Consider the following 14,027-nt stretch of genomic DNA (forward strand, 5'->3'; position numbering starts at 1 on the left):
CTAATGACATCACACTCACCTGTCCAGGTGAATGATAAACAGTATGAGTAAGCACTTCTGTGTCTAAACTGTAAATAAAGTTTCATTTAAACATCAAAGTCAAGTTAAACGTGTATCTGTTGTTTATTCACACCATACATGTACAGAAGAAGAAGAAGATTTACTTTATTAATCATTTCAGTTTTTACACTCTGTAGTCATGAACACACACATAGGCTGAAGTATATATATACAGACACGCACACAAACAGGATCCTATGGACATGCACTAAGGGAGAGATGTCAGAGTGACGGAGCGGCCCACAGCAGGCGCTCCTGAGCTGATGATGGTGGGGAGAGGGTTTGGTGCCTTGCTCAAGGGCACCTCGGCAGTGCTCAGGACTTGAACTGGCGACCCTCTGGTTTCCAACCCAAGTCCCTACAGACTGAGCTACTGCCGCCCAGTACAGTAACATACATGTACAGTCACATACATGTACAGTCACATACATGTACACTAACATACATGTTCACTAACATACATGTACAGTCACATACATGTACAGTAACATACATGTACACTAACATACATGTACAGTAACATACATGTACACTAACATACATGTTCACTAACATACATGTACAGTCACATACATGTACACTAACATACATGTACACTAACATACATGTGCAGTCACATACATGTACAGTAACATACATGTACACTAACATACATGTACAGTAACATACATGTACACTAACATACATGTACACTAACATACATGTACAGTCACATACATGTACAGTAACATACATGTACAGTCACATACATGTACACTAACATACATGTGCAGTCACACATGTACAGTCACATGTACACTAACATACATGTACACTCACATACATGTACAGTCACATACATGTACACTAACATACATGTACAGTCACATACATGTACAGTCACATACATGTACAGTCACATACATGTACAGTAACATACATGTACAGTCACATACATGTACACTAACATACATGTTCACTAACATACATGTACACTAACATACATGTACAGTCACATGTACACTAACAGGATCCTATGGACATGCACTAAGGGAGAGATGTCAGAGTGACGGAGCGGCCCACAGCAGGCGCTCCTGAGCTGATGATGGTGGGGAGAGGGTTTGGTGCCTTGCTCAAGGGCACCTCGGCAGTGCTCAGGACTTGAACTGGCGACTAACATACATGTGCAGTCACATACATGTACAGTCACATGTACACTAACATACATGTACAGTCACATACATGTACACTAACATACATGTACACTAACATACATGTACAGTCACATACATGTACAGTAACATACATGTACAGTCACATACATGTACACTAACATACATGTACAGTCACATACATGTACAGTCACATACATGTACACTAACATACATGTGCAGTCACATACATGTACAGTCACATGTACACTAACATACATGTACAGTCACATACATGTACACTAACATACATGTACACTAACATACATGTACAGTCACATACATGTACAGTAACATACATGTACAGTCACATACATGTACACTAACATACATGTACAGTCACATACATGTACAGTCACATACATGTACACTAACATACATGTGCAGTCACATACATGTACAGTCACATGTACACTAACAGGATCCTATGGACATGCACTAAGGGAGAGATGTCAGAGTGACGGAGCGGCCCACAGCAGGCGCTCCTGAGCTGATGATGGTGGGGAGAGGGTTTGGTGCCTTGCTCAAGGGCACCTCGGCAGTGCTCAGGACTTGAACTGGCGACTAACATACATGTGCAGTCACATACATGTACAGTCACATGTACACTAACATACATGTACAGTCACATACATGTACACTAACATACATGTACACTAACATACATGTACAGTCACATACATGTACAGTAACATACATGTACAGTCACATACATGTACACTAACATACATGTACAGTCACATACATGTACAGTCACATACATGTACACTAACATACATGTGCAGTCACATACATGTACAGTCACATGTACACTAACATACATGTACAGTCACATACATGTACACTAACATACATGTACACTAACATACATGTACAGTCACATACATGTACAGTAACATACATGTACAGTCACATACATGTACACTAACATACATGTACAGTCACATACATGTACAGTCACATACATGTACACTAACATACATGTGCAGTCACATACATGTACAGTCACATGTACACTAACAGGATCCTATGGACATGCACTAAGGGAGAGATGTCAGAGTGACGGAGCGGCCCACAGCAGGCGCTCCTGAGCTGATGATGGTGGGGAGAGGGTTTGGTGCCTTGCTCAAGGGCACCTCGGCAGTGCTCAGGACTTGAACTGGCGACTAACATACATGTGCAGTCACATACATGTACAGTCACATGTACACTAACATACATGTACACTAACATACATGTACAGTCACATACATGTACACTAACATACATGTACACTAACATACATGTACAGTCACATACATGTACAGTCACATACATGTACAGTCACATACATGTACAGTCACATGTACACTAACATACATGTACAGTCACATACATGTACACTAACATACATGTTCACTAACATACATGTACAGTCACATACATGTACAGTAACATACATGTACACTAACATACATGTACACTAACATACATGTACACTCACATACATGTACAGTCACATACATGTACAGTAACATACATGTACAGTCACATACATGTACACTAACATACATGTACACTCACATACATGTGCAGTCACATACATGTACAGTCACATGTACAGTAACATACATGTACAGTCACATACATGTACACTAACATACATGTACAGTCACATACATGTACAGTCACATGTACACTAACAGGATCCTATGGACATGCACTAAGGGAGAGATGTCAGAGTGACGGAGCGGCCCACAGCAGGCGCTCCTGAGCTGATGATGGTGGGGAGAGGGTTTGGTGCCTTGCTCAAGGGCACCTCGGCAGTGCTCAGGACTTGAACTGGCGACTAACATACATGTGCAGTCACATACATGTACAGTCACATGTACACTAACATACATGTACACTAACATACATGTACAGTCACATACATGTACAGTCACATACATGTACACTAACATACATGTACAGTCACATACATGTACAGTCACATACATGTACACTAACATACATGTGCAGTCACATACATGTACAGTCACATGTACACTAACATACATGTACACTCACATACATGTACAGTCACATACATGTACACTAACATACATGTACACTAACATACATGTACAGTCACATACATGTACAGTCACATACATGTACAGTAACATACATGTACAGTCACATACATGTACACTAACATACATGTTCACTAACATACATGTACACTAACATACATGTACAGTCAGATGTACACTAACAGGATCCTATGGACATGCACTAAGGGAGAGATGTCAGAGTGACGGAGCGGCCCACAGCAGGCGCTCCTGAGCTGATGATGGTGGGGAGAGGGTTTGGTGCCTTGCTCAAGGGCACCTCGGCAGTGCTCAGGACTTGAACTGGCGACTAACATACATGTGCAGTCACATACATGTACAGTCACATGTACACTAACATACATGTACACTAACATACATGTACAGTCACATACATGTACACTAACATACATGTACACTAACATACATGTACAGTCACATACATGTACAGTAACATACATGTACAGTCACATACATGTACACTAACATACATGTTCACTAACATACATGTACAGTCACATACATGTACAGTAACATACATGTACAGTAACATACATGTACAGTCACATACATGTACACTAACATACATGTACACTCACATACATGTGCAGTCACATACATGTACAGTCACATGTACAGTAACATACATGTACAGTCACATACATGTACACTAACATACATGTACACTCACATACATGTACAGTCACATACATGTACACTAACATACATGTGCAGTCACATACATGTACAGTCACATGTACACTAACAGGATCCTATGGACATGCACTAAGGGAGAGATGTCAGAGTGACGGAGCGGCCCACAGCAGGCGCTCCTGAGCTGATGATGGTGGGGAGAGGGTTTGGTGCCTTGCTCAAGGGCACCTCGGCAGTGCTCAGGACTTGAACTGGCGACTAACATACATGTGCAGTCACATACATGTACAGTCACATGTACACTAACATACATGTACACTAACATACATGTACAGTCACATACATGTACAGTCACATACATGTACACTAACATACATGTACAGTCACATACATGTACAGTCACATACATGTACACTAACATACATGTGCAGTCACATACATGTACAGTCACATGTACACTAACATACATGTACACTCACATACATGTACAGTCACATACATGTACACTAACATACATGTACACTAACATACATGTACAGTCACATACATGTACAGTCACATACATGTACAGTAACATACATGTACAGTCACATACATGTACACTAACATACATGTTCACTAACATACATGTACAGTCACATACATGTACAGTAACATACATGTACAGTCACATACATGTACACTAACATACATGTTCACTAACATACATGTACAGTCACATACATGTACAGTAACATACATGTACAGTAACATACATGTACACTAACATACATGTACACTAACATACATGTACAGTCACATACATGTACAGTCACATACATGTGCAGTCACATACATGTACAGTCACATGTACAGTAACATACATGTACAGTCACATACATGTACACTAACATACATGTACAGTCACATACATGTACAGTCACATACATGTACACTAACATACATGTGCAGTCACATACATGTACAGTCACATGTACACTAACAGGATCCTATGGACATGCACTAAGGGAGAGATGTCAGAGTGACGGAGCGGCCCACAGCAGGCGCTCCTGAGCTGATGATGGTGGGGAGAGGGTTTGGTGCCTTGCTCAAGGGCACCTCGGCAGTGCTCAGGACTTGAACTGGCGACTAACATACATGTGCAGTCACATACATGTACAGTCACATGTACACTAACATACATGTACACTAACATACATGTACAGTCACATACATGTACACTAACATACATGTACACTAACATACATGTACAGTCACATACATGTACAGTAACATACATGTACAGTCACATACATGTACACAAACATACATGTTCACTAACATACATGTACAGTCACATACATGTACAGTAACATACATGTACACTAACATACATGTACACTAACATACATGTACACTAACATACATGTACAGTCACATACACGTACACTAACATACATGTACACTAACATACATGTACAGTCACATACATGTACACTAACATACATGTGCAGTCACATACATGTACACTAACATACATGTACACTCACATACATGTGCAGTCACATACATGTACAGTCACATGTACAGTAACATACATGTACAGTCACATACATGTACACTAACATACATGTACAGTCACATACATGTACAGTCACATACATGTACACTAACATACATGTGCAGTCACATACATGTACAGTCACATGTACACTAACAGGATCCTATGGACATGCACTAAGGGAGAGATGTCAGAGTGACGGAGCGGCCCACAGCAGGCGCTCCTGAGCTGATGATGGTGGGGAGAGGGTTTGGTGCCTTGCTCAAGGGCACCTCGGCAGTGCTCAGGACTTGAACTGGCGACTAACATACATGTGCAGTCACATACATGTACAGTCACATGTACACTAACATACATGTACACTAACATACATGTACAGTCACATACATGTACACTAACATACATGTACACTAACATACATGTACAGTCACATACATGTACAGTAACATACATGTACAGTCACATACATGTACAGTCACATGTACACTAACATACATGTACAGTCACATACATGTACACTAACATACATGTTCACTAACATACATGTACAGTCACATACATGTACAGTAACATACATGTACACTAACATACATGTACACTAACATACATGTACACTCACATACATGTACAGTCACATACATGTACAGTAACATACATGTACAGTCACATACATGTACACTAACATACATGTACACTCACATACATGTGCAGTCACATACATGTACAGTCACATGTACAGTAACATACATGTACAGTCACATACATGTACACTAACATACATGTACAGTCACATACATGTACAGTCACATACATGTACACTAACATACATGTGCAGTCACATACATGTACAGTCACATGTACACTAACAGGATCCTATGGACATGCACTAAGGGAGAGATGTCAGAGTGACGGAGCGGCCCACAGCAGGCGCTCCTGAGCTGATGATGGTGGGGAGAGGGTTTGGTGCCTTGCTCAAGGGCACCTCGGCAGTGCTCAGGACTTGAACTGGCGACTAACATACATGTGCAGTCACATACATGTACAGTCACATGTACACTAACATACATGTACACTAACATACATGTACAGTCACATACATGTACACTAACATACATGTACACTAACATACATGTACAGTCACATACATGTACAGTAACATACATGTACAGTCACATACATGTACAGTCACATGTACACTAACATACATGTACAGTCACATACATGTACACTAACATACATGTTCACTAACATACATGTACAGTCACATACATGTACAGTAACATACATGTACACTAACATACATGTACACTAACATACATGTACACTCACATACATGTACAGTCACATACATGTACAGTAACATACATGTACAGTCACATACATGTACACTAACATACATGTACACTCACATACATGTGCAGTCACATACATGTACAGTCACATGTACAGTAACATACATGTACAGTCACATACATGTACACTAACATACATGTACAGTCACATACATGTACAGTCACATACATGTACACTAACATACATGTGCAGTCACATACATGTACAGTCACATGTACACTAACAGGATCCTATGGACATGCACTAAGGGAGAGATGTCAGAGTGACGGAGCGGCCCACAGCAGGCGCTCCTGAGCTGATGATGGTGGGGAGAGGGTTTGGTGCCTTGCTCAAGGGCACCTCGGCAGTGCTCAGGACTTGAACTGGCGACTAACATACATGTGCAGTCACATACATGTACAGTCACATGTACACTAACATACATGTACACTAACATACATGTACAGTCACATACATGTACAGTCACATACATGTACACTAACATACATGTACAGTCACATACATGTACAGTAACATACATGTACAGTCACAAACATGTACACTAACATACATGTTCACTAACATACATGTACAGTCACATACATGTACAGTAACATACATGTACAGTCACATACATGTACACTAACATACATGTACACTAACATACATGTACACTAACATACATGTACAGTCACATACATGTACACTAACATACATGTACACTAACATACATGTACAGTCACATACATGTACACTAACATACATGTGCAGTCACATACATGTACAGTCACATGTACAGTAACATACATGTACAGTCACATACATGTACACTAACATACATGTACAGTCACATACATGTACAGTCACATACATGTACACTAACATACATGTGCAGTCACATACATGTACAGTCACATGTACACTAACATACATGTACACTCACATACATGTACAGTCACATACATGTACACTAACATACATGTACACTAACATACATGTACAGTCACATACATGTACAGTCACATACATGTACAGTAACATACATGTACAGTCACATACATGTACACTAACATACATGTTCACTAACATACATGTACACTAACATACATGTACAGTCACATGTACACTAACAGGATCCTATGGACATGCACTAAGGGAGAGATGTCAGAGTGACGGAGCGGCCCACAGCAGGCGCTCCTGAGCTGATGATGGTGGGGAGAGGGTTTGGTGCCTTGCTCAAGGGCACCTCGGCAGTGCTCAGGACTTGAACTGGCGACTAACATACATGTGCAGTCACATACATGTACAGTCACATGTACACTAACATACATGTACACTAACATACATGTACAGTCACATACATGTACACTAACATACATGTACACTAACATACATGTACAGTCACATACATGTACAGTAACATACATGTACAGTCACATACATGTACACTAACATACATGTTCACTAACATACATGTACAGTCACATACATGTACAGTAACATACATGTACAGTAACATACATGTACACTAACATACATGTACAGTCACATACATGTACAGTCACATACATGTGCAGTCACATACATGTACAGTCACATGTACAGTAACATACATGTACAGTCACATACATGTACACTAACATACATGTACAGTCACATACATGTACAGTCACATACATGTACACTAACATACATGTGCAGTCACATACATGTACAGTCACATGTACACTAACAGGATCCTATGGACATGCACTAAGGGAGAGATGTCAGAGTGACGGAGCGGCCCACAGCAGGCGCTCCTGAGCTGATGATGGTGGGGAGAGGGTTTGGTGCCTTGCTCAAGGGCACCTCGGCAGTGCTCAGGACTTGAACTGGCGACTAACATACATGTGCAGTCACATACATGTACAGTCACATGTACACTAACATACATGTACACTAACATACATGTACAGTCACATACATGTACACTAACATACATGTACACTAACATACATGTACAGTCACATACATGTACAGTAACATACATGTACAGTCACATACATGTACAGTCACATGTACACTAACATACATGTACAGTCACATACATGTACACTAACATACATGTTCACTAACATACATGTACAGTCACATACATGTACAGTAACATACATGTACACTAACATACATGTACACTAACATACATGTACACTCACATACATGTACAGTCACATACATGTACAGTAACATACATGTACAGTCACATACATGTACACTAACATACATGTACACTCACATACATGTGCAGTCACATACATGTACAGTCACATGTACAGTAACATACATGTACACTAACATACATGTACAGTCACATACATGTACAGTCACATACATGTACACTAACATACATGTGCAGTCACATACATGTACAGTCACATGTACACTAACAGGATCCTATGGACATGCACTAAGGGAGAGATGTCAGAGTGACGGAGCGGCCCACAGCAGGCGCTCCTGAGCTGATGATGGTGGGGAGAGGGTTTGGTGCCTTGCTCAAGGGCACCTCGGCAGTGCTCAGGACTTGAACTGGCGACTAACATACATGTGCAGTCACATACATGTACAGTCACATGTACACTAACATACATGTACAGTCACATGTACACTAACATACATGTACACTAACATACATGTACAGTCACATACATGTACACTAACATACATGTACACTAACATACATGTACAGTCACATACATGTACAGTAACATACATGTACAGTCACATACATGTACACTAACATACATGTTCACTAACATACATGTACAGTCACATACATGTACAGTCACATACATGTACAGTAACATACATGTACACTAACATACATGTACACTAACATACATGTACAGTCACATACATGTACAGTCACATACATGTACACTAACATACATGTGCAGTCACATACATGTACAGTCACATGTACACTAACATACATGTACAGTCACATACATGTACACTAACATAGATGTTCACTAACATACATGTACAGTCACATACATGTACAGTAACATACATGTACACTAACATACATGTACACTAACATACATGTACACTCACATACATGTACAGTCACATACATGTACAGTAACATACATGTACAGTCACATACATGTACACTAACATACATGTGCAGTCACATACATGTACAGTAACATACATGTACACTAACATACATGTACACTAACATACATGTACACTAACATACATGTACAGTCACATACATGTACACTAACATACATGTTCACTAACATACATGTACAGTCACATACATGTACAGTCACATACATGTACACTAACATACATGTTCACTAACATACATGTACAGTCACATACATGTACAGTCACATACATGTACAGTCACATACATGTACACTAACATACATGTACAGTCACATACATGTACAGTAACATACATGTTCACTAACATACATGTACAGTCACATACATGTACAGTAACATACATGTACACTAACATACATGTACACTAACATACATGTGCAGTCACATACATGTACAGTCACATGTACAGTAACATACATGTACAGTCACATACATGTACACTAACATACATGTACAGTCACATACATGTACAGTCACATACATGTACAGTAACATACATGTACACTAACATACATGTACAGTCACATACATGTACAGTCACATACATGTACACTAACATACATGTACAGTCACATACATGTACACTAACATACATGTACAGTCACATACATGTACAGTCACATACATGTACACTAACATACATGTGCAGTCACATACATGTACAGTCACATGTACACTAACAGGATCCTATGGACATGCACTAAGGGAGAGATGTCAGAGTGACGGAGCGGCCCACAGCAGGCGCTCCTGAGCTGATGATGGTGGGGAGAGGGTTTGGTGCCTTGCTCAAGGGCACCTCGGCAGTGCTCAGGACTTGAACTGGCGACTAACATACATGTGCAGTCACATACATGTACAGTCACATACATGTACAGTAACATACATGTACACTAACATACATGTACAGTCACATACATGTACACTAACATACATGTACACTAACATACATGTACAGTCACATACATGTACAGTCACATACATGTACACTAACATACATGTACAGTCACATACATGTACAGTAACATACATGTACAGTCACAAACATGTACACTAACATACATGTTCACTAACATACATGTACAGTCACATACATGTACAGTAACATACATGTACAGTCACATACATGTACACTAACATACATGTACACTAACATACATGTACACTAACATACATGTACAGTCACATACATGTACACTAACATACATGTACACTAACATACATGTACAGTCACATACATGTACACTAACATACATGTGCAGTCACATACATGTACAGTCACATGTACAGTAACATACATGTACAGTCACATACATGTACACTAACATACATGTACAGTCACATACATGTACAGTCACATACATGTACACTAACATACATGTGCAGTCACATACATGTACAGTCACATGTACACTAACATACATGTACACTCACATACATGTACAGTCACATACATGTACACTAACATACATGTACACTAACATACATGTACAGTCACATACATGTACAGTCACATACATGTACAGTAACATACATGTACAGTCACATACATGTACACTAACATACATGTTCACTAACATACATTTACACTAACATACATGTACAGTCACATGTACACTAACAGGATCCTATGGACATGCACTAAGGGAGAGATGTCAGAGTGACGGAGCGGCCCACAGCAGGCGCTCCTGAGCTGATGATGGTGGGGAGAGGGTTTGGTGCCTTGCTCAAGGGCACCTCGGCAGTGCTCAGGACTTGAACTGGCGACTAACATACATGTGCAGTCACATACATGTACAGTCACATGTACACTAACATACATGTACACTAACATACATGTACAGTCACATACATGTACACTAACATACATGTACACTAACATACATGTACAGTCACATACATGTACAGTAACATACATGTACAGTCACATACATGTACACTAACATACATGTTCACTAACATACATGTACAGTCACATACATGTACAGTAACATACATGTACAGTAACATACATGTACACTAACATACATGTACACTAACATACATGTACAGTCACATACATGTACAGTCACATACATGTGCAGTCACATACATGTACAGTCACATGTACAGTAACATACATGTACAGTCACATACATGTACACTAACATACATGTACAGTCACATACATGTACAGTCACATACATGTACACTAACATACATGTGCAGTCACATACATGTACAGTCACATGTACACTAACAGGATCCTATGGACATGCACTAAGGGAGAGATGTCAGAGTGACGGAGCGGCCCACAGCAGGCGCTCCTGAGCTGATGATGGTGGGGAGAGGGTTTGGTGCCTTGCTCAAGGGCACCTCGGCAGTGCTCAGGACTTGAACTGGCGACTAACATACATGTGCAGTCACATACATGTACAGTCACATGTACACTAACATACATGTACACTAACATACATGTACAGTCACATACATGTACACTAACATACATGTACACTAACATACATGTACAGTCACATACATGTACAGTAACATACATGTACAGTCACATACATGTACAGTCACATGTACACTAACATACATGTACAGTCACATACATGTACACTAACATACATGTTCACTAACATACATGTACAGTCACATACATGTACAGTAACATACATGTACACTAACATACATGTACACTAACATACATGTACACTCACATACATGTACAGTCACATACATGTACAGTAACATACATGTACAGTCACATACATGTACACTAACATACATGTACACTCACATACATGTGCAGTCACATACATGTACAGTCACATGTACAGTAACATACATGTACACTAACATACATGTACAGTCACATACATGTACAGTCACATACATGTACACTAACATACATGTGCAGTCACATACATGTACAGTCACATGTACACTAACAGGATCCTATGGACATGCACTAAGGGAGAGATGTCAGAGTGACGGAGCGGCCCACAGCAGGCGCTCCTGAGCTGATGATGGTGGGGAGAGGGTTTGGTGCCTTGCTCAAGGGCACCTCGGCAGTGCTCAGGACTTGAACTGGCGACTAACATACATGTGCAGTCACATACATGTACAGTCACATGTACACTAACATACATGTACAGTCACATGTACACTAACATACATGTACACTAACATACATGTACAGTCACATACATGTACACTAACATACATGTACACTAACATACATGTACAGTCACATACATGTACAGTAACATACATGTACAGTCACATACATGTACACTAACATACATGTTCACTAACATACATGTACAGTCACATACATGTACAGTCACATACATGTACAGTAACATACATGTACACTAACATACATGTACACTAACATACATGTACAGTCACATACATGTACAGTCACATACATGTACACTAACATACATGTGCAGTCACATACATGTACAGTCACATGTACACTAACATACATGTACAGTCACATACATGTACACTAACATAGATGTTCACTAACATACATGTACAGTCACATACATGTACAGTAACATACATGTACACTAACATACATGTACACTAACATACATGTACACTCACATACATGTACAGTCACATACATGTACAGTAACATACATGTACAGTCACATACATGTACACTAACATACATGTGCAGTCACATACATGTACAGTAACATACATGTACACTAACATACATGTACACTAACATACATGTACACTAACATACATGTACAGTCACATACATGTACACTAACATACATGTTCACTAACATACATGTACAGTCACATACATGTACAGTCACATACATGTACACTAACATACATGTTCACTAACATACATGTACAGTCACATACATGTACAGTCACATACATGTACAGTCACATACATGTACACTAACATACATGTACAGTCACATACATGTACAGTAACATACATGTTCACTAACATACATGTACAGTCACATACATGTACAGTAACATACATGTACACTAACATACATGTAC

At 39.7% G+C, this 14,027-nt stretch overlaps 1 protein-coding gene across 2 annotated transcripts in view; it reads left to right on the forward strand.

The window, feature by feature from the left end:
• The window catches only part of LOC109998944 (interleukin-6 receptor subunit beta), a 23,376-nt gene extending 23,273 nt beyond the window's left edge, over positions 1 to 103 (forward strand). For both annotated transcript variants that reach the window (XM_065965524.1, XM_065965525.1), the window contains exon 17: positions 1 to 103. This exon is cut by the window's left edge. The gene's annotated coding sequence lies outside the window, so the exon portion shown is untranslated.
• Positions 104 to 14,027: the final 13,924 nt, after the last annotated feature.

The sequence above is a fragment of the Labrus bergylta genome, chromosome 17 (assembly GCF_963930695.1).
Source record: "Labrus bergylta chromosome 17, fLabBer1.1, whole genome shotgun sequence".
Classification (NCBI taxonomy): domain Eukaryota; kingdom Metazoa; phylum Chordata; class Actinopteri; order Labriformes; family Labridae; genus Labrus; species Labrus bergylta.